Source organism: Tasmannia lanceolata, unplaced genomic scaffold (assembly GCF_043159265.1).
Source record: "Tasmannia lanceolata isolate RefF3 unplaced genomic scaffold, GAP_Taslan_0.1 ptg000015l, whole genome shotgun sequence".
In the NCBI taxonomy this organism is placed as follows: Eukaryota; Viridiplantae; Streptophyta; class Magnoliopsida; order Canellales; family Winteraceae; genus Tasmannia; species Tasmannia lanceolata.
This window is the reverse complement of record NW_027518692.1, coordinates 44,836,691-44,860,856: the sequence shown is the minus strand read 5'-3', so window position 1 is coordinate 44,860,856 and position 24,166 is coordinate 44,836,691. Positions and strand designations below refer to the sequence as shown.

Sequence of the window (24,166 nt, the reverse complement as noted above, 5' to 3'; positions counted from 1 at the left end):
CTGTTGCTTCTTAGGTGCTTCAACCCTGATATTTTCTATGACCCAGATTACCTTTCTTGAGCTGTAATGATTTCCCATCCTTGAATCTGAAACTTGTTCATCCATCCCAAATGGAACTGTCATCTGTGTTGTCTGCAGACAAGAACGCAAACAGAGAGAGCAACCAACTCATGTTCTATCCATTTGATCTATGCCCTGCAAATTGTCATATTACACAACCAATAATTAACATTCAGCCCTTAGATCGAATAGTTAGGATTACTCTGAGAAATTCAAATTTTAACTCTGTGGTATCACCTATGAATTATTATCTTTTGTGGGTGTGCTTTGTCACGGTACTCGAGCAAAAATAGGCGCCGCAATTTAAACCGTTGATCTTTTAGATCATCATGATGCAGCCCACGTGGTCTTAGTTTTGTGCCAAGTGGATATCCAATCCGCACGATTAAGGTCTACACAACCTTCAACACTGGCATATCATTCTATCTTTCCCCTTGGTCGGATACCGCTTGAATAACGATAATAGGAGTGAAATGACTGGAAGAGAGTTTTAGCAACAGTAGGAGTGATTACTTACGCCATCACCTGATGAGCTTACCAGAACCATCTCCCTCAACAAGAAGGTGGTTCCGCTTTTTCTTGGAAAACCCTAAACAAGGCTTGATGTATCAAGGGACTGAGATTGTCCAAGTAAGGTTTACTCAATGACAATAGGCCAGACTTATGCTCAGGACTTTTTAGCCTACTTATGTGGGATTTGCAATGCGATTTTGTGTAAAGCCATTTCGCGGCTGACTTTCGCATGAGAGAACAGCCACACAGGCTACTTCTTCTTCTTCTTCTTTTGAAAATGAGCAGATTTTATCTTATTAATTAAAATAATCTGAGGTGGCTGTTCTCTCATGCCAAAGTCAGCGGAGAAATAGCTTTCGGCGAAATTGCCGGGCAAATCTCTTCCTTTATGGGAGAGGGGAAGAAGTTCCCAATTTTTTTGCAAAATTTGTGGTTTGTACACAAGAGGACAAAAAAGGGGACTCAGATTTTGAATTCCTTACGACTTTTCCTTAAAATCAAGGAAACGTCAACACAACTTGACTACCAAAAAAAGAGATTTAAATCTTCAAACAAGTAAGGCCATTTTGGGCAATATAAGAGAATGAAATGAGCTGAAACAGGAGAATGACAACCACCCTAATAAAATTTGCGTGGATTCTGTCTAAAAACACAATTCTCCTGCTTTGTTTCTTGTGGGGATCTAAAGAAATAGGAAATGAGTGTTCTTCTTCTCAATTTTTATCTTTCCCATTCTAGGCTTGGCAAGAATAAAGAAATAGGAAATGGGTGTTCTTGCAGAATTGGATCTTCTCAATTTTTATCTTTCCCATTCTCGGCTTGGCAAGAATAAGAGAAGGCACGGTGAGAATGGCTTCGGTATTGGCAATCTGGAATGAACATCCCATGCATAAGATAATAAAAGATTAAAAATCAACTGTTAAGGCTCGGTTTGTTTTAGATTTTGACAGCCAATTGCGAGTTCAATAATCGGTTTTGGACTCTAGTCAAAATCTAAAACGAACAGGCCTAAGATTTTATAAATCCGGGATTGTAAAATCGTGGATTTTACATCGATATCTCAATATTTACTACCTATAATCTGAATTTTATAAGCTAAAACCAGGTTTTGGTAGGCTAGAACCTGGATTTTATTAAATACAGGTTTTAGCTCTTAAAATCTAGGATAGTAAATCCTTAATTATATAATCCATGTATCCAAACGGCCCCCAATGAGGCTTCAAGATCAATGGCGTGAGATCTTTCGATCAAAGTGTTATCAACTGCATTTGGGAGGACACGTGGCTGCCGTTGGTCAAGAGATATGATCACGTAAATAAAGGGAGATGTGGGGTCCAATAAGTGTCATGAGCACCTACACCAAGTGACTTTCTTTTAGCATTTTCCTTTACAATAAAGAAGAGCAATGATCCAATATTCCACGGGCAAAAGTCTAAAAATTCCTCCACATCTGCACTTGGGCCCACCACTCTAATTATAACTGTCATCGTGCAATGGAAGACGGTTTAGATTTAGAGGGGCCCACGTTATAGAAGCATGCTGAGATCTGATCCATAGGTGCACAATGAACTGGGTCCCACCAATCCCTCCTTGTCTCCACCGCCGTAACATAAAAAGCGTTAAAAGTCTGCCCACAATTCACTTTATAAGTGGTGCGAATTATCCTACAGGGTGCGAATTTATCATCTCCCTATAATAAATAGACAAAGCATCTATCAATCCAAAGCTAAAAGCCTAAAATACTTCGGTCTTTTCCAGGTAGGCAAAATATGGCAGAGATTCTTATCTAGGGTTATCAGATCTTATTCCGGTTCCAGTGCTTCCTTCTCCAAGCACGTTAGAAGCTTAGGGTTAGGGTTAGGGTTTCGACACCTCTGTTCTTCTTCTTCTTCTTCGATTTCTACATTTCTTTTCATTTTTGTTCTCATTTTTTCGGCATCTTTTCCCTTCTTTTTTTTTTTTTTTTGCAGGTATATAGATCTGGATCGCTATGGTTCTTCTCAATTTGGTGACTTTGAAAGTTAATGGAAGCAGAGGGTTAGGGTTAGGGTTTTCTCAACCTTTATGGTCGAGATTCTGAGATTTAATGCCGTTTAACATTTCTGGAGTTCCTGCTCGTAATTTCAGGTGAATTTCATCCTCTTTTTGTGTAGATTTCAGTGTTTCACTTTTTATTTTTAATAGATCAGAACATCTTTTGGCGTATTTTGAAAATGTAGAACCGAAAAGTGCTAGAAACGCTCCTTTTTTTTTTCTCCCTGTTTTCCTTTAAATTCAAGGGTATTTTCGTCATTACGTTAGGGTTTTGCCAGTGTTTTTTAATGTTGAGAACGATGAGTGTTTGAGTATCAAGTTGGTCCCCTGTAGCAGTCAATTTTCCCCTGAAATAGAGACATTATGGTAACTTTCCATCTCAATCTTTCTTTCTCTGTCGAATCAAATCTGATGTTGCCATAAAGATAGAGATTCCCGTTCCTCTCCGGGGGCAATTCCGTCGTTTTCTTCCCTTTAGGGTCAATATGGTAAAATAACCCGGAAGTTGAGACGTTATTTATAACATGACGCATGGCTATATTTGTCTACAAGTGGGGCCTACGTATTCAATGATCTAAACCATTAATCTCCTTCAAAATCCACTCCCATTGGATGATTCTATCCCTCCAATTTAAGGCTTCTTTGAATCCACTCCCATTGAATAGACGGTGAGAAAACAAAGAAACACCTGTATTCATGGTCACCAATCGGAGGGTTAGAATTGTCCGGTGGGAGTGGATTTTGATGCAGGGCTTATTTGATAAATGGTTTGGATCATCGAACAAGTGGACACAGTGGGTGCCATTCGTCTAATGTTCCAAACTGTTTATCTCTTAGCCCTTAACCTCTGATTTGTGGCCGTTAATCACAGATCGGAGGGTTAGAATGGTCTCATGGAAGTGGGTTTTGATGCATGACCCATCTATAAATAAATGGTCTGGATCAGTGGACAAATGGGTGAGAATATTTCCCTCTGCTTGTATTCATTTGCTCCTTTTTAAGTGCCTGATTAAATGCATGGAAAATGATTTTTTCCCAGCTACTGGACCCTCGAGTTTTATTTTTAATGAATATTTTTTACATGGAAAGTTCTATCCTCGTAACTCTAAAGTTTCTTTTCTCCCGATCAGCCTTAATCAGCCTTCTCATCAAAATGGCAATTCCCAGCAGGGGTATTTCTGGTCACGTAAATGTAGTAACGTGCCGCATCCTGTCACTTTCCATAATCCTGACATTCCAATTTGTCTTCCATCTTCCACCAACAACCTTAGCCTCAGCACAAACAAACATACTAAGACGAATATACCCTTTTCTTCCTCCTCTGTTAACAAATCAACCCAGAAAAGATAGAGAGAGAAAAAAAAACCTAACGCTTAAAAGGCGCCCTTTTCTCTTCCTCCTCTCCCCCCGTTCTCTGTTTCAATAGATTCTCAGTCTCCCTCACCTCGCTTATCTCTCCCTTTCCGCAGGTACCAGTAGAAGAATAGAAAAAAAGTCCTTAAATCTCATGCCATGAGCCTAGGGCAGCGCCAACCTTATGCCCATGGCTCAAACCGTCACACCGCCGAGGAGGAACCCTACAACATAATCCCCATCCACAACCTTCTCGCTGACCACCCCTCCCTCCGCTTCCCGGAGGTCCGTGCCGCCGCCGCCGGCCTCCGCACCACCGGCGACCTCCGCAAACCCCCATATGTCCCATGGCGCGATGACATGGATCTCCTCGATTGGCTCGGCACATTCTTTGGCTTCCAACACGACAATGTCCGCAACCAGAGAGAGCACCTTGTCCTCCTCCTCGCCAACGCCCAAATGCGAATCCCTCCTGCTGAAAACATCGACACCCTCGATCACGGCGTGGTCCGTAATCTCCGGCGAAAAGTACTCAGCAATTACACCTCCTGGTGCAAATACCTCGGCCGGAAATCCAACGTCGGGATCTCTGACCGGAGTCCCGATCCCCGGCGCGAACTCTTGTATACCTCCCTTTATCTCCTCATCTGGGGTGAGGCTGCCAATCTCAGATTCATCCCAGAATGCATCTGTTACATATTTCACCATATGGCCATGGAGCTTCATCTGATCTTGGAAGGCTACATTGATGAGAACACGGGCCGGCCCATAGTCCCTTCTGTCAATGGGGAGAATGCTTTCTTGCTCCGCGTCGTCACCCCAATTTATGAAACCCTAAAGGCCGAGATTGATAGCAGTAGAAATGGCACTGCCCCACATTCTGCCTGGCGAAACTATGATGATATCAATGAGTACTTTTGGAGCCGGCGCTGCTTCGATAGGCTCAAGTGGCCGATCGATCTCTCGAGCAACTTCTTTATTAATCCCAATCATAATGTTGCTTCCAATCGAAAAACGGTTGGGAAGACAGGGTTTGTGGAGCAGAGATCTTTCTGGAACATTTATCGGAGCTTTGATCGCCTCTGGATCATGCACATTCTCTTCCTACAGGCTGCCATTATTGTCGGGTGGCAAGGAACAACATACCCATGGCAAGCATTGGAGAGCAGGGATGTTCAGGTTCGGGTTCTAACCACTTTCATCACGTGGGCTGGTCTCCGATTCGTTCAGTCCTTACTCGATGCCGGCACACAGTACAGCCTGGTCTCGAGAGAGACTCCGTGGCTCGGAGTGAGGATGGTTTTGAAGAGCATTGTTGCTACTGGATGGGCCATTGTTTTTGGTGTCCTCTATGCGCGGATTTGGTCTGAGAGGAATCTGCATAGCAGGTGGTCAGCAGAGGCCAATAGGAGGGTGGTGACTTTTCTTGAGGCGGCGGGAGTTTTCATCGCGCCCGAGCTACTGGCATTGATTCTCTTTGTTCTTCCGTGGGTCCGGAATTTCCTCGAGAAGACAAATTGGAAAATCTTGTATGCATTGATGTGGTGGTTTCAGACTCGAACATTCGTTGGTCGTGGTCTTAGGGAAGGGATTGTGGACAACATAAAGTACACGCTGTTCTGGGTCATGGTCCTGGCTGCGAAATTCTCATTCAGTTACTTCCTTCAGATCAAGCCCATGATCAGCCCGACGAAGGCTATATTGAAGATCCATATTTCTAACTATAAATGGCACGAGTTCTTTGCTGACACAAACAGGTTTGCTGTTGGGCTGTTGTGGTTACCAGTGGTTCTGATATATCTCATGGATTTGCAGATCTGGTACTCGATCTTCTCTTCTGTCAGTGGGGCGTTGGTCGGGCTGTTTTCGCATCTGGGTGAGATACGGAACATTGATCAATTGAGGCTGAGGTTCCAGTTCTTCGCAAACGCAATTCAGTTCAATCTGATGCCAGAAGAGCAACTACTAGGGCCAAGAGGGACAATTAGGAACAAATTCAGTGATGCCATTCGTCGGTTGAAGCTGCGATATGGGCTTGGAAAGCCTTATAAGAAGATTGAATCAAGTCAGGTGGAAACAAACAGGTTTGCTTTGATATGGAACGAGATAATAACCACTTTTAGGGAAGAAGATATCGTGAGCGACCATGAGGTGGAACTTATGGAATTGCCACCTAATTCTTGGAATATCAGGGTCATTCGATGGCCATGTCTGCTTCTTTGCAACGAGCTGTTACTTGCACTCAGCCAGGCGAAGGAATTGGATGCCTCAGACAAGGTTCTTTGGCGAAAGATATGTAAGAACGAATACAGGCGTTGTGCTGTTGTCGAAGCTTACGATAGTGTCAAACACTTATTGCTGACAATTATTAAAGACGATACTGAAGAGCATTCCATTGTCACAAACATCTTTGGCGAGATTGATGAATCACTTCAGCGGGACAGCTTTACACAGACGTACAAGATGGCAGTGCTGCCAAACGTCCACTCGAAGCTGATATCCCTTGTCGAGCTTCTGACCATGGAAATGAAAGATTTGAATAAGGTGGTGAACACACTACAGACACTTTATGACATTTCCATTCGAGATTTCCCGAAGAAGAAGAGGAGCATCGAGCAGCTGAGAGAGGGCGGGTTGGTGACTCAGAGGACAAACATGACCGGGCTGCTGTTTGAGAATGCTGTTGAGTTGCCTAATGTTGAGAACATGGCCTTCTATAGGCAGGTTAGGCGTTTGCGGACAATTCTCACCTCGAGGGATTCAATGCACAATGTTCCAATGAATATTGAGGCGAGACGGCGTCTTGCTTTTTTCAGTAACTCTTTGTTCATGAACATCCCTCATGCTCCACAAGTTGAAAAGATGTTGGCTTTTAGCGTTTTGACTCCGTACTACAATGAAGAAGTTTTGTACAGCAAGGAACAACTGCGAACTGAGAATGAAGATGGGATTTCTATCCTGTTTTATTTGCAGAAGATTTATGACGATGAATGGAGGAATTTTGTTGAGCGCATGCGCAGAAACGGAATGGTTAATGAGGAAGAGCTCTGGTCTACTAGGCTGAGGGATCTCCGTCTTTGGGCATCACATAGAGGCCAGACACTGTCTCGCACAGTAAGGGGGATGATGTATTACTATAAGGCTCTTAAGATGCTGACCTTTCTCGATTCTGCATCAGAGATGGATATTCGGGAGGGATCAAAGGAACTTGCTTCTGTTGGTTCGATGAGGCGAGGTGGCAGCATTGACCGTTTGGACTCAGTCAACTCTCTTTCTTCACCGAGTCTGAGCAGAGATAGCAGTGGGGTCAGTTTGTTATTCAAGGGCCATGAATATGGGACTGCTATGATGAAATACAGTTACGTAGTTGCTTGTCAGATCTATGGATCTCAAAAAGCTAAAAAGGATCCACATGCTGAAGAGATTTTGTATCTTATGAAAAACAATGAAGCACTGCGTGTTGCCTATGTTGATGAGGTCCCCACGGGGAGGGATGATGGAGATGTGGGCTACTACTCTGTTCTTGTGAAGTACGATCAGCAGTTGCAAAGGGAGGTGGAGATCTACAGGATCAAGTTGCCGGGGCCCTTGAAGCTCGGGGAAGGCAAACCGGAGAACCAAAATCACGCCCTTATCTTCACGAGGGGTGATGCAGTCCAGACTATTGACATGAATCAGGACAACTATTTTGAAGAGGCCCTCAAAATGCGTAATCTGTTGGAGGAATTCCCAAGGTACTATGGTATCCGAAAGCCAACAATTTTGGGAGTGCGTGAACATATCTTCACAGGTTCCGTCTCTTCGCTTGCTTGGTTCATGTCTGCGCAAGAGACGAGCTTTGTCACCCTTGGGCAGCGGGTTCTAGCAAACCCTCTAAAGGTGCGGATGCATTATGGTCACCCAGATGTGTTCGACCGGTTGTGGTTTTTGAGCCGTGGCGGCATTAGCAAGGCCTCTAGGGTGATCAACATCAGCGAGGACATCTTTGCTGGCTTCAATTGCACTTTGCGTGGTGGCAATGTGACACATCACGAGTATATCCAGGTTGGTAAGGGGCGGGATGTTGGGTTGAATCAGATATCCATGTTTGAGGCCAAGGTTGCTAGTGGTAATGGGGAGCAGGTCTTGAGCCGGGACATCTATCGGTTGGGACATAGGTTGGATTTCTTCCGTATGCTGTCAGTTTACTACACAACCGTGGGGTTCTTTTTCAACACTATGATGGTGGTCTTGACTGTCTATGCATTTGTCTGGGGTCGCCTTTATATGGCTCTCAGTGGAATCGAGGATGCCATCATGGGAACAGCCAACTCCACCAACAATGCAGCACTTGGTGTTGTCCTCAATCAGCAGTTCATCATCCAGCTCGGTCTGTTCACTGCCCTTCCCATGATTGTGGAAAATTCTCTTGAGCATGGATTTCTTCCTGCGGTTTGGGATTTCTTGACAATGCAACTACAGCTCGCATCTGTTTTCTATACTTTCTCTATGGGAACCCGTACTCATTTCTTTGGGCGGACAATTCTTCATGGTGGTGCAAAGTATAGAGCCACTGGGCGTGGTTTTGTTGTGCAGCACAAAAGCTTTTCTGAGAACTATAGGCTCTATGCCCGTAGTCATTTTGTGAAAGCCATCGAGCTTGGTGTGATATTGACGGTTTATGCTTCATACAGTGTCGTTGCTAAGGCCACCATTGTCTACATAGTCATGACGATCTCAAGTTGGTTTCTAGTAGTGTCGTGGATCTTGGCACCCTTTGTATTCAACCCTTCTGGTTTTGATTGGTTGAAAACAGTGTATGACTTTGACGATTTTATGAACTGGATCTGGTATAGTGGCGGGGTGTTCACAAAATCAGATCAGAGTTGGGAGACCTGGTGGTATGAGGAACAAGATCATCTGAGAATGACTGGTCTTTGGGGGAAGTTACTGGAGATAATTCTAGATCTTCGCTTCTTCTTTTTCCAGTATGGGATTGTATACCAGCTTGGCATTGCAAATGGGAGCACCAGTATTACTGTTTACCTGCTATCTTGGATCTATGTGGTTGTGGCCCTTGGGATTTTTATGATAATTGCATATGCTCGTCAGACGTATGCCGCAAAGAATCACATGTACTATCGTGCAATTCAGTCCTTTGTCATCTTCCTTATGACACTAGTGATCATTGTCTTGCTGAAATTCACAGGCTTTAAATTCATTGATCTGCTTACAAGCCTGATGGCATTCATCCCTACTGGTTGGGGCTTGATATCTATTGCCCAGGTAATCCGGCCCTTCATCCAAGCTACAGTGGTTTGGGATATTGTGGTTTCTGTGGCGCGTCTATACGATATATTGTTTGGAGTGATTGTTATGGCTCCTGTGGCGCTGCTATCATGGTTGCCTGGATTTCAGTCAATGCAGACGAGGATCCTCTTCAATGAAGCGTTCAGTCGGGGCCTACAAATATCTCGTATTGTGACGGGCAAAAAATCTCGTGTCGATTTATGATCGGAGGTAATTCTTCATCAGTAGTCTTTTGATATCTTGATTGATGACCTTTGTTGTGAATTCTTGCATATAATTTTGTTCTCTTTGTTGAGGTCCAATTGCACTGCTTAGTATCAGTGGTAGCAATGGTGGCTTTTCATGTGAATGAAGCCATTTCATTGATGTTTATTGTCCTCCTATTGTGAGATTTTTCTTTCTCATACAAGTAATCTGGCCTTTGGTGGAGTTTGTAGAAATTGTGAAGTGGTTTCTGCAGTATTTTGAACCCTTCTGACATAGGATCTAACATGATTTGCTTATACTGCTTGCTTCATAATGTTTCATAATATAGTTTATCAATATGCACTTTCAAAGTACCATAAATTGGGGGGCTTAAATTGCAAGAATATCATGCAAGTGAACATTTATTTAAAAATGCTGATGAAGCCTTTATGCCTTGCTTGTTATTTTCTGCTCTTTGTTACATGGGCATAGTGACCCTATTGAGTATTGTGACTTAAACCGCCTTATTGCTGTGGGCGACTCACTCAATGTAATTAGGTAGATGTGTGAGGAAGCCTCTTACTTTTGGAGACACACAGATGCAATGGAAGAAGTGCAGGAGCAGATCGATGGCCACTCTGTTTCCTTCCAGCACTTGTGGCAGTCGGCGGATAGTGAGGTGGCCAAACGCATTTGGCCCGTTGAGCACTACCAGGACGGGATTGGAGTACTTTGATTTTCTACCTCCTTGATTATGCCTCCTTGTATTGCTTTTAGTTTCCTATTTCTTTTTTGTTTGGCTTGTATATATCATCTATCCATTTTTAGGCTTGCCCCTCTCTAAATAAATGTTGCCATTCAAAAAAATATATATAGTGACCCTATTGAGTGTTGTGACATGATGAAATAGAGAGGCAAATGGAGAAGAGAGAAGAGAGGGAATGAGAGAAACCCGGTTTTTGGGGAAAAGAATTTGATTGACTTAGGGTGGTTGATCAGTTATACATTAATTAAAAAAAGTTGTAAATTACAATAACTTAACCACACCATACCATACCAACTACTTGAATGCGCCATTATTATTTAATTTTATCATTCTTTAACACTCCATCTCAAGGTGGAGCGTACATATCACTCATGCCTAGCTTGGAAAACATAGGGAAGCAATTATGAGCAAGAGCCTTAGTAAACAAGTCACCTATTGATCTTGTGACTTCACAAAATTGAGTAGAGAACTTACTCATGACAGCATCTCAAACTAAATGAGAATCCACCTCAATATGCTTTATTCTCTCATGAAACACCGGATTGCTTGGAATATAGTTTGCAACCTGGTTGTCACAAAACATCACCATATGTCTATTGACGACAACTCGAAACTCTTTCACAACTAACTCTGCCGAGGATCCCCTATCTGTTGTCTTCGTCTGAATGCGAAAACAGAGTCTTCAGCTCCACAATCAGATTCGGGAGAAGAGTGAGAAGTGGCTTTCGACGCCTGAAATCACTGTCTTTCCTTAAATCTTCCAAAAATTGGATCCCGCATAGGGGTCGACGCCTATTTTGTAAGCCACACCACCAAGGTTCTGGCCCACAGCCTGCTGGGCCTGGGGGGTTAGCATGTCACGGGAAGCCAACCCCTTAAGGAGTAGAGGCAACCACCCCGCTCAGACAGGAGTGCCCACCAAACGTCAAAGAGTTTTTACCTACATTAGCTCACACAGTGTGTGAGCCATTGTTCTATATTCGGCAGGTTCTGCGCTATAGCGAGCAACACCATCTTTTTTCTTTCTTCTCCAAGATGTAAGACCGCCACCAACAAACACACAATAAACCATAGTAGACCTCCTACCGGAAACTGATCCAGCCCAGCATCAGAATACCTATAATCTCCTTTCTTGTATACAAAGCCTTTTCTTGGACCATTCTTGAGATATCGAATCATTCTACACACTACCACCCATTGCATTTGAGTAGAAGAATGCATGAACTGACTCAAACCTACTGCGTCCAATGGGATGTCAGAACAACTAACGGTAAAATAAATTAGCTTTCCAACTAGACTTTTGTACCTTGTTGCATCAACAAATTTACCGCCATCATCAGGTGAATTTCATATGTGGATCCATAGGTGTATTTGTAAGTTTAGACCCCTAACATTCTTGCTTCCGTCGGTAAATCTAACCCGTATTTTAGATAGATTCACCGAATTTATCACATATTTTGGGTGACCCCTGGGAAGTCCTCATGTTGCACCCTTGTCTCTTTCTTTCATTCAAAAAAAAATCTTATCACATATTTTCATTGGGATGAACTTATGCCATTTTTTCATCCTGCTACCTCTATACCTAGAAAACAACACACTTGTCCCAAATCATTGGTTTGAGAATGTTGTTTAAGTTTCCTCTTCACGTCTTCAATCCCAACTACACCACTACCAAAAATGATGATGTCAGCAACATATACAACTAATACAATGAATGCCCGACACTCTGCTGAAGAAACACGAAATGATTGGCTTGATTTCGATGGAATCCGAGTTTAATTACACGACTGTATTTATCAAACCATGATCTCGGAGATTACTTCAACCCATAAATCCTTTTCTGCAATGTACTCACCATACCGGACTCCCCTTGAGCAACAAATTCAGGAGGTTGCTTGACACTTCTTCATGAAGATCTCTATATAGAAAAGCATTTCACATCAAGTTGAAATAACGACCAGCTACAATGAGCGACAACAAAGGTGATTGATTACATGGACAAAAATTAATCTTGCAACTTGAGAAAAGATCTCAAAGTAATCAACTCCATATGTTTGGGTATATCCTTTAACGTCCAACCTAGCTTTGAATCGCTCAATACTTCCATCAGGATGATATTTAATAGCAAGTACCCACCTACAATCACATCCTTTCCCTCATGTAGAGTAGTTAGGTGACAAGTAGTACAAGAGCACAACACGTTCATAGGAATCAAAAAGCGCTAAAAACTAACCAGTGGAGATCTAAATATGCTATCGGATCGAGTTCCAGGATGGTCATACTCGTTTGGCATGAAGATGAAGGTGGCGGAACTTTTTGTCGAAGAATGGGTGCCATTATCAAATTGAGCATCAAATTATCTTGGGTTTCATTATAAAAATGGCCCATGTGTTTTGACTTTTGAGTTTTTGACACTTAAGCAACTCGAGCATTGATGCAAACCTAGGTCTGATACCAAATTATCTTGGGTTTAATCCAGCCAAGTGTAACTTGCAGACACAGTTTGTTTTCAATACCAAATTGATTTCATTAAGAATGGCGACCTAGGAGGTCAAAACCAAAAGAAAGTACAATGAGCAAAGGAAAGAAATAGAGGTAAATCTAAAATAGGAAGAAACAATAATGTGCTAATTTGTCCAAAATGTTAAATGATGTAGAGATAAACAAAACTAGGGATTGAAAGGTCTAAGATACGAGCGGGGAAAGCTCTAGTCAATGAAATAGGGCTGCAAATGGGTGTATAGGGCATCAACCAATAAGGGGAATGATCTCACCTGATCCGGTGTGCCTTGGCCTTGAACCCTGCAGAGATATGTACTGCCAGCTTATCATCAATAGGCTTCAACTCATTGCACAGCCACATCCTAGGTCATACAAGATTGCATAGGTAGATAATACTATCATTTGGTAAATAAGCAATCCTTGGTAAATATTACTTTTGGCCAATGTAATCCTGGATTTCTGAAGGGGAGTCTGGTATAGTGAGTAAATTGCAGAAAATGAGTTGAAGAATGGAGAGCTTCTAGAAATAGACTAGTTCCAATTGGTCGTCCTGTGTCAATATTCATCTCTTCTTCCATAGCATTTTTTCCCAACCAGGATGTAAGAGAGCTTCTAGAAACTTATGAGGAATGGAGACTGTAGATAGAGACAAAGCAGTGTGGCAATGGGTAGGAGACAGATATTTGTTTTTTGAATGGTAAGGGTAAGAAACAAATAATTAAAACAAACATATTGGCTGAGGTTTTGGAAACTTATGAGGAATGGACAGTAGGTAGAGACAAAGCAATGTGGCAATGGGTAGGAGACAAATAATTTTTATTTTTATTTTTGAATGGTAAGGGTAGAAGACAAATAATTGAAACAAACATATTGGCTGATGGGATGTTTGGTTGTTACCTTATTGAACAACAAGAGTTACATCTAAATCCCTAGGATCCGCAGGCGAAGTTGACGATTCAATACAAGGCTGATGTTCTGTCTGTAATACTTGTTTGGGATGTCCCTATACATCTGTAGAGGTTTGACAGCTGCAGTTTCTGCATCATTTGCAAGTAGAGAAATTGGAATAGATGGAATATAAGAGATATCATTTGTAGGCATCAATATATTTGGATCTAAGGTAGAACCATTGTCGGAGAAATATGGAGTGACCTCAGAGAAGGTAATATCAACACTGACCACTTGTTTTCATCTTACTGGATCAAAACACAGGTTTTCCTTTTGAGTGCAAGAGTACTCAAGAAGGATACATTTAGTAGAATGAGGACATAATTTATCGGGAAGATTACCAACGTTATGAACAAAACACACAACTAAAAACATGTTGAGTAAGGCTTGCCAGGGGTGGGGTCTCCAAGGAGGTACTCAAGTTATACAATGATTTACCTCCTTGAATCGATGCTTTATGTTTCCTTTACCTTTGTATCATCTACATGTACTTATTTTGTTGTTTTCCTTTATTATTGTATTGACCATCTCGGTCCACTGTTTCTCTATTAATGAAAGGTATGGCCTTTAAAAAAAAAAACACGTTGAGAAAGACGATAAATAGTAAATGTCGGTATTTTCTTTGGCTGATTTTTTTTATTGTCGAGTATGAATGCAAGATGTTTGGCATGTTATGCCATTTTCAGAACAAAATATTGAAATTTCCCTTTGTGTGTACTCTAAAGCATTATCTGAACACAAGATACAAATATCATTTGAAATTGTACCTCTATTTCTCTATGAACAATTTGAATATAGGTACAAACACATTACGATCTTTTGACAAATAAACCCATCATTTGGAAGAAAAAAATCATCTAAAAATCCAACAAATTACTAAAAACCAAAAAAAACTCAACAAACAACATGGACCCCAGATATGTGAGTGAACTAATGAGAAAGGTACATGACTCCCTTTCTAACACATGGATGAAAAATAGAACGATGGTGTTTCTCAAGTTCACATGACTATTAAAAAACATTGACCCTAGATATATGAGTGAACTAATGACAAAGGTAGATGACTCATTTTCTCAACACATGGATGAAAAATGGAACGATGGTGTTTCTCAAGTTCACATGACTTACACTAAAAAATAGAAAGAGGACGAGTGATGGAGCCATTTTTTCCAACTTTTCCGAGAATGGATTCTTCAAAATGGACGAAGTATTCGTGTCTGACACATCATATTCTAATACTTTTGGATTCACTGAGACACTTCTAGATCTCTTTTATCTGTTTTTCTAAACAATATCATTTTCACTTTTCAATTACCATGTGTTTTGAGTTTAATAAGTTTCTCAAATGGAATTAAAATATTTTATCTATGTAACCTATTAAAATTTTCAATATATTATTTGTTATAACCATATTATTATGAAAAAATTAAAATTTGAGAATTGATTAAAATATTTTGGCGAATTAGCGGATCAGTCTTTTTGAGGTTTGCTGAATTTGACACTCGATACTTGTGTTGGATTCCGACACTCGTACCCGTACTAATGCAACATAGCTCACAACATATTTGGAATCAAGAGTATTATTGATGCAAACCTAGGGTTCACAAGTCAATTATGGAGACTTTGGAGCATTAATATGGTTTCTAATTCAATATGGACAGCTATACACATTCCTAGAACAATTTAAACATACCATAATAATCATTACAGCTAGGGTACTTTATTGTAATATAATTTATGGTGCGACTGTCAACTCACATTCTCCATGACCCATCTTTCTTAGGTGTTAGCGGCACGGGTACAACACAAGGGCTAAGGCTGTTTCGGGTCACACCTCGCTCTGATAATTCTTCGACCGGTCGGTGTAACTCTACTCACTCAAGAAGGTTCTGACGGTAGTGCGGGAGATTGGGCAACTGTGAACCTAGGATCAAGTCAATGCATGCTGAATATCCCTCATGGGTGGCAACTCAGCTAGGAGCTCATTAGGAATCACATCATGAAATTCTTGTAATAACTGAGTGACCTCCGGTAGGAGGTAGGAGGTCAATTGTCTGCTCTGATGAGAGTTGAAGAGCTCCTTGATCCAGTGACGCTAACATATGCCCTGTCTCTTTATTGGCTCGTTCAAATTCTTTGTGATTCAGAGACTCTTTTTGTTTGGTTGGCTTTGAAGATGAACTAGGCTTGGAACCCTTATCTGTATCCGTAGGTCGTGTCGGTTTCAGCCTAATTGTTTTACCACCATGTTTAAAGACGTATGTATTTTCTCACCCATAATGAACTGCGTCCATGTCATAAATCCACCGCGGCCAAGTAAGATATGGGCAACATCCATGTGTATGACATCACACCATATTCTATTTGAGTAATTGCCCATTTGAATGGGGACAAGACACCTCTGTGAGACTGGTAGGGATGTTTTATCAACCCGCCAACCTCATACGGCTGCCGGTGAGGTTCGAGTTTGAGTTTCATTCTAGGAACACCCGCTCGGAAGACAACAGTCATTGAACTCCCTTCGTCAACTACGATCTTACACGACTTGTCACTGCATTCAAGATAAGCATGGAAATGCTAGTGTGTTGCCAAGCCTCTTTCTTCGTGGGAGTGGACTCACTCACACACGGGTCATCATGTGCATTGTCAACATCGTCCTCGCTCGAATCTATGAGGTCAAATGGCTTGATGTCTTGCTCACCATCTTGATCCTATGAGGGGCCACCGTGCTCCTCATCTATGGTAAGGGTACGCTGCGGACAACGGGATGCAATGTGACCTTTTTTATGGAAGTTAAAATACTCAGGGCCCGATTGATCTTGGCGGAACAGGTCTTCTATCCTGACTAGTGCTAATTGTCGGGGCCCGGGTTGTTGCTACCTCTGGCAACACTGTTGTTGCTTCTCGAGGCAACTGGCCCTGACTGGTTAACTCTACCAACTCTCTGTGATGACCCGGATCTAGCCGGTTGGGTCTCTCATTTGGAAGTCCTACCTTTGGGGTTGGGGAACCTATGTTATCTTTCAATTTCAAAAGCCTTATGATAGGCCTCGTGTATGGTCTCGGGGTAATGGAGGGTAACTTCTTTCTTAATCTTGTACCTCAACCCATTTATGAATTTTCCTATAGTGATGTAGGATTCCTCAGAGATATCACACCTCATCGAAAGCTGTCACCTCCTCAAGCTAGGTATCCAGGTAGGCGTTTCCCATATCAACCCAGCGAACGGTCAACGTGAAGGTTCAAGACTTAGCTGAGCATTAGCGAAGCGTCGGTGCGGAGTGGACTTTATGGTGAGCCTCGGTAGCGAAGCATTTAAGATGAAGCGTCAGTGCAGAGCACTTTCAGAACGAAGCGTCGGTAGCAAAGCTGACAACGCAACGTGTTAGCGAAGCGTCATTCTCATAGCGAGGCGCTTTGAGTTAGCGAAGCGTTGTAGTAGCGTCGAAGCCCTATGTGCTATAATGCTGAGCCAAGGACGCTCCGCCTTATCTATAGAAGCAGTCAATTGAGTTCTGAACGAATTAGCTCCTTGGTAATGGCTTAATCTATAGATAGAAAGCCCTATGATGAGAGACATGTTTCAAATCGATACTATGCTGAACCCACAGATATCACTAATAAGGTCAAGGTTGACGTTCCTAGTTTTGATGGGAGTTTGGATCCAAATGCCTTCCTCGATTGTTTAGCTGACATCGAAGACTACTTTGAGTGGTTTAAAATGTTTGACTGCCATCGTGTGCGATTTTGCAAAATGAATTTAGTAGGATCTGCCTAGTGATATTGGCAGAGTTTCAGAGGAACCTAGAGAGTTGAGAAGAGCCACCCATTGTCTCGTGGGATGAGATGAAGACTAGATTAAAGGCGAAGTAGCTCCCCACCTTCTATAAGCAACAATTGTTGAGCCAGTTGTTGAACATGAGGCAATCGACCTCTACGGTCACTAATTACTTGTCTCGGTTTAAGTGAGATTGGCAAATTTTTTGTTCTAGTTCATATCACTTTTCAAGATCCCCTTAAGGGCGGCGACAAGAATCGGGAGTTCCAACGTGATTTCCTATGTCAAGGGGTAGGGAATCAAACAAAAAGTCAAACATCTCATGAAGTAGAAAAGTATGTGAAAATTAAAAAAAAAAAACAAGATGGTCGTGGAATTGGTAACCTCAGGTTGAGTAACAAAGCACTTTTAGGGAAATAACTTTGGAGGTTTGGTGAATATAAAATGCCTTATGGCACAAAATAATGGGGGAGCTGGGAAGAGGGAGGGAGGAAATCAGGGAAGAGGTGTGGGGATTGGGAGTGTAGGAAACCACAAATAGGAAAAAGTTCAAGTGCATGGAAGTCAATTTCTTTGTTGCGTCCATTGTATGAGTTAAGGGTTAGATTTAGGATGGGGAGGAGGTAGGGAATTCGTTTTTGGAAGGCTTATGGTTAGGAGAGTCATCTTTGTGCAATGCATTTTTGTGCCTACATTTATTAGCGAACCATAGAGGGGCTAGAGTATGTACGACTGTCTGAATCCGACACTGCTATTGTGTGTCTGATTCGACTAATTTGGTTATATATTGAGCATTTTGGTAGGTTAAGTAAATATATATATATATATATATATATATATATATATATAGAGAGAGAGAGAGAGAGAGAGAGAGAGAGAGAGAGGAAAAGGATTGTGAGCTTGAGCGTTGGAACCTTATGGTGAGCTTGAGCTCTCAAACCAATGAGGCCCACATTGTTAGGATGATCCAAAGCATTCACTAGAAAGGGCCTTACATAGATAGGGTGTGTACAAAAAATCAGCTCCATAGGATCATCCTAACCCATCCATTTGTGGAGGTCAAAATGGACAGACCACAAATCTGCCCATTTTTGCCCTCCACTTTTGGAGGGGTTAGGATGATTCAATGGAGCTGATTTTTGGTACACACCCTATCTATGATAGGGCCTTGCAAATGAATGGTTTGGATCCTCACAGAAATTGTGGGACCCATGTGAATGGTGCACTCAAGCGCACCATTTGGTTCCAACGCTCAAGCGCACGAACATATTCCTCATATATATATATATATATATATATATATATTCCTCATATATATATATATATGAGAAAACGGTTCCTACTCATATGTGTAGATAAGTTATCTACACACTAGCTTAAAATACAGTGGAGGCCACATTATTTGGGTGATCCAAACCATTCATTTTTAAGACCCTCACATAGATAGGGTGTCAACAAAAAATCAGATCCATAGGATCATCCTAACCATTCGAACTGTGGAGGCAAAAAATGGACTAATTTGTAAAGGTTTAAAGACGTCCATTTTACCTCCACAAATCGTAGGGTTGGGATGATCCTATGGATCTGATTTTTTGTAGACACCCTATCTATGTGAGGGCCTTTAAAATGGATGGCTTGGATCACCCAAACAATGTGGGCCCCCACTGTATTTTAAGCTAGTGTGTAGAGAACTCTCTACACATATGTGTAGGAACCGTTTTCTCTCTCTCTCTCTCTCTCTCTCTCTCTCTCTCTCTCTCTATATATATATATATATATATATATATATATATATAGAGGAAAGTGTTTCTAGTCCGGCCGACTAGAGATCATTCTCTAGTCCGCCACCCAAAAACACATGGGTCCCACATATTTTGTGGTGATCTAAAGCATTCATTTGATAGGCCTCATCATAGATAGGATGTCCACAAAAATTCAGCTTCATAGGATCTTCTTAACCCTTCGATTTGTGGAGTTAAAAAATGGACAGATTTGTGGCGGTTTATAGCCGTCCATTTTAAGCTCCACAAATCATAGGGTTGGGATGATCCTATGAAGCTAATTTCTTGTGGACACCGTCTCTATGTCAGGGCCCATCAAATGAATGCTTTGCATCACCAAAATATGTGGGACCCATGTGTTTTTGGGTGGCGGACTAGAGAATGATCTCTAGTCGGCCGAACTAGAAATACTTTCCTCATATATATATATATATATATATATATATATATATAGAGAGAGAGAGAGAGAGAGGAAAAGGAGTGTGCGGCCGACCGTATATAAGGTTATATGCGGTCGAGGGCCCAAACACATGGGTCCCACATTTTTTGTGGTGATAAAAACCATCATTTGCAAGGCCCCATCATAGATAGGGTGTGTTCAAAAAATCAGCTCCATTGGATCATCCTAACCCATCCAAAAGTGGAGGGCAAAAATGGGCAGATTTGTGGCAAACGGTGTCTGTCCATTTTGCCTTCCACTTTTGGATGGGTTAGGATGATCCTATGGAGCTGATTTTTGGTACACACCCTATCTATGTAAGGCCCTTGCAAATAAATGCTTTGGATCATCCTAACAATGTGGGCCCACATGAGTTTTGGGCCCTCGACCGCACCTAAGCTTGGTGCGGTCGAGCGCACAATCTTATTCCTCATATATATATATATATATGTGTGTGTGTGTGTGTGTGTGTGTGTGAGGAAAATGATTGTGCGCTGAGGACCCAAAGACGTGGGTCCCGCATTTTTTATGGTGATCCAAACCTTTCATTTGCAAGTCCCTGACATAGATAGGGTGTGTACAAAAAATCAGCTCCATAGGATCATCCCAACCCATCCAAAACTGGAGGACAAAATGGACAGATTTGTGGACAAACAGTGTCTGTCCACCACTTTTGGGTGGGTTAGGTTAATCCTATGGAGCTGATTTTTTGTACACACCCTATCTATGTAAGAGCCTTTCAAATGAATGCTTTGGATCATCCTAACAATGTGGACCCACATGAGTTTTGTGCCCTCGAACGCATAGAAGCTATATGCACTCGAGCGCACAATCATTTTTCTTTATATATATATATATTACTGTTAGGAAAGATAAAACGGAAAAGATGTGATGATAATTGTAAATTTGTTGTAGTATTTAGGAAAATTATGTTAAAAAGATCTAGAATTGTTGGAGTGAATCCGAAAGCATTGGAATCCAACACAAGTACTTCACTGATTCGGGACAATCCATGCTATTTATGTACCATCTCAAGAACTGATAAAAGGATTTGGACACGGGACACTGAAGGCGTTCTCGTCATCCACTCCTTCCAAAGCATTTTGGATGCAGAAGGCGGTAAATCATCTCTTGCAAAATGTGGCGCTTGTTTGTACCTCTAGGGTGATAGCGGGAAGTAAAATTAACACTTGCGAAAGACTTGGAAAGAAGTGATTCCGACTAGCAAATAGGTGCGTCTTTAGCAAGAATGCGGAGGAAACCATTGATCATTGATCATATTACAGTTCATTGCTCCCAATCACAGAAGTAGTTGTTGTCCCTTGTAGGAAGTTTGGGCAGGCCGTGGGTGTTCCGACCCTCAATTTGAAGTTCTATCCTTGATTGGGGAGAGAGACCGCCACCGGAAAAAATCCTTTGGAGCCTTAATTAAATTGTGATGATTTGTCACATTTGGAAGGATAAGAACAGTACAATCTTCAACAACCACAATAACCCCATAGTAAAGCTAATAACTTAGATGAAGATTAACTTAATCCAATGGGTAATGACTAATTGACTAGAATGGGCTCCACGCTCAAAACCACAACTTTGTTGGGAGTGGATAAAGTTAAACCTGGATGGAAGCTCAGGAGGGAAACTGGGACTAGCCGGAATGGGGGGTATATTCCATTTTTTGAATGATTTAAAATGTTCAAGGCATTATATGGGCCCACCGGAGAATGTGATTCAAATGGAGCGGAAGCACGGGCGCTCCTTTGTGGCCTTTGGATCTTTGCATCAATAATGAATGGTAAGGTGATTCTTCAAATATTATTTCATGTGCTTAAAGGAAATATTATGGACCTCGGAGATTTGCACCTATCATCGTGTAGATCCTTGCCTTGTGCAGTAGGATATTCCCATCGTTTCCAAATAAACCAAGGTCCACAAATGAGAGGGCGAATTGGCTAGGGAAGGAGTATAAAGATGCGATATTTCCTTCTATCTCCACCATGCATTATCCGGTTTTCAATTAGTTTAACACAGTTCAATTTTCACCCCACTCCGAGAAGTTTCAAAGTGGCGTCGTTTCAGTGATCAATAAAATCGTAATATGCTTACAGTGATAAATCAAATTGTTACCTTTCAAAATGTTATACAGGTGGGATGCCTTGTCCCCATGCATGTAATATGCTTGCAGTCATCAATAAAATCATTACCTTTAAAAAAAAAATGGCATTCTTTCAGTTCCTATGTTTTGCTCTTGGACCCATTTATGTCGCTATCACCAACCCCGCTCCCTTGTTTGCTAAGCCATGTTATTCTTTTGAATGGGCAAAGTGACCGTGTCGGATACATCTCGGATTCTAATACTTTAGGATTCATTGAGACACTTTTTTTTTATTTTTTTAAAATAACTTTTAGATCTATTTTGTCTGTTTTTTTTCTTTTCTAAGTACTACTACTACTACAACTTTACAATTACCATATGTTTTGAATTTTACCCATCCTAATAGTTATTTCTTAAGTGGAATTAATATGATATCCACTTAATATGCTTACAGTTATCAATAAAATCATTGCCTTTGAAAAAACAAAGTGGTGCTGTTTCAGTTAGATGATCTTGCTCTTGGACCCATTTCCGTTGCTATCACCAACTCCACTCTCTTATTTGCTAAGCCATCTACCTGGATTCTTTTCAATGGGCGAAGCACCCATGTCGGATGCGTCTTGGATCCAATACTTTAGTATTCATTGAGACACTTTTAGATCTAGTTTGTCTGCTTCTTTTTTTTCTGAATACTACTGTTGCAACTTTACAATTACTGTATTTTTGAATTTTACCCATCCTTATAGTTAGTTTCTTTAGTGGAAATAAAATATGATATCCACTTATTCTATTAAAAATTTTAATATATTACTTGTTATAACTGTATTATTATGTAAAAAAGTTAAAATTTGAGAATTGATTACTCCATTTTGGCAAAGCCACAAAGCGTTCTTTTTTAGGTTCGCCGAATCTGTCACTCGATACCTGTGTCAGATTCTGACACTCGTAGCGGTACTGATGCAACATAGGTGCTCATTGTTTGCCTACCAATTTTGACACACAAGATTGTGGTGATTGTTAGTGTGGGGGGAATATCTTTAAATATGGCATTGATTATGTGGATTTAATGTGGTTTGATATTAGTAGTTTCTTTTCTTACATAGATATTGCTTGCTTGTCAAACAACTTCGGCCCTTATTACTGTAGATCACACCCTCTTTTACATGGTTATCATATAAACATGTACCTTTGCATGTATGTTTATTTATACTCTTTGTTGTAGATCTGGTGTCAACAACAGTTTTTACTGAAAGGATTATGTTATTCTGTATTTTCTGCAGGTTCTTAGACGGCTTGAGTTTGGGATTAGAATGGTAGAGAGAACTTTGCATTCCTTCATGGATTTTGTGTGTAACATATACCAGCCACCTTTCCTTTATCCGTCACTTTCTCTCATTCCCTTGAACTGATTTACCTATCCATTCTTGCGGAGATTGGTTTCACACTGTAGGTAGTTATTGTTCTTATCTCATAATTTAGCATGTCTTTGTGTTCATATATGCTAAGCATATCATAGCATATCTGAAATATTTAGTTGCTTCCTTTGATCTTCGTTGTTCTGTATATATGCTATGCAAATTATGCTAGTTTAAAGGGAAAAGGTTCTGGATGACACTGTTGGAAAAATGTACACTGCGCTGGTTTTTGAGTTTTTAATCTTTTTCCTGCTTGACTCAAGGGAAATGTTATCTGTACTCCTTTGGTTATTGATAGTTTTTGGGGATTAGAGGAAGGAGTGCCACTATTAAAACAAAACAGTGTGGATTTTGTGGGATTAGCAGGTGTACCAGATCATTCATCCGGTGGTGGGCCGTGGCTCAAAATTTCTCTATTTGGCAACTTAGGGATCCCTAGAGTTTTGAGTAGAATTGTTAAGACATTGGTTCGGTAGTCTGTCTGCATATTTTGATTAGAACTAGTCATCGAATGGTTCTTACCATGTCTGATCAGCGATCCAAGATGATCCTAGCCGTCCTATCAACACCCTACAATTTAACAGCTAAAACAATAATAGGGTGAGTGTTTCACAAGGAAAACATGGATCGATTGGACTGCACTTTACAGTATACTTGGCCGTGGCCCACCAGTGATAGCTGGTTCCAATCCAAACGTACCTGTGGAATCCTTACCTTTATTTTTGGCATTTTGCTAGCATACAAAAGGGAATGATGGAGCTGTCCTGTGGCATCATAATAACATGAGACTTTTATGTAGCAAGGGGATTAGCACCGGCGGTATCTAACATTTCTCCCTTCCCTTGTTCCCAAAATATATGGGTCGTGATTGCAATAGCGACATCCCCTCCACATATACCCAACACAACACTTTCATAGTTTCATATAATAGACTAGGTCTGGACCACATCACTGCCATGCCCCTCTGTACCACTTATTTATGTTATGGAATGTCACTTATGACTCCAACA

The 24,166-nt window shown here is 41.2% G+C and overlaps 1 non-coding gene and 1 pseudogene across 2 annotated transcripts; both read left to right on the top strand.

Annotated features, from left to right (window-relative positions):
• Positions 1–2,309: 2,309 nt before the first annotated feature.
• On the top strand, positions 2,310–23,435 carry LOC143847515 (callose synthase 12 pseudogene; annotated as a pseudogene). Its single transcript, XR_013235067.1, has 4 exons — positions 2,310–2,429; positions 2,544–2,700; positions 4,077–9,459; positions 23,022–23,435. The product of XR_013235067.1 is annotated as a callose synthase 12 pseudogene (transcript).
• LOC143847628 (small nucleolar RNA J33) lies at positions 7,073–7,152 on the top strand. The gene has a single exon (XR_013235155.1). It is a non-coding gene; the product is annotated as a small nucleolar RNA J33 (small nucleolar RNA).
• Positions 23,436–24,166: the final 731 nt, after the last annotated feature.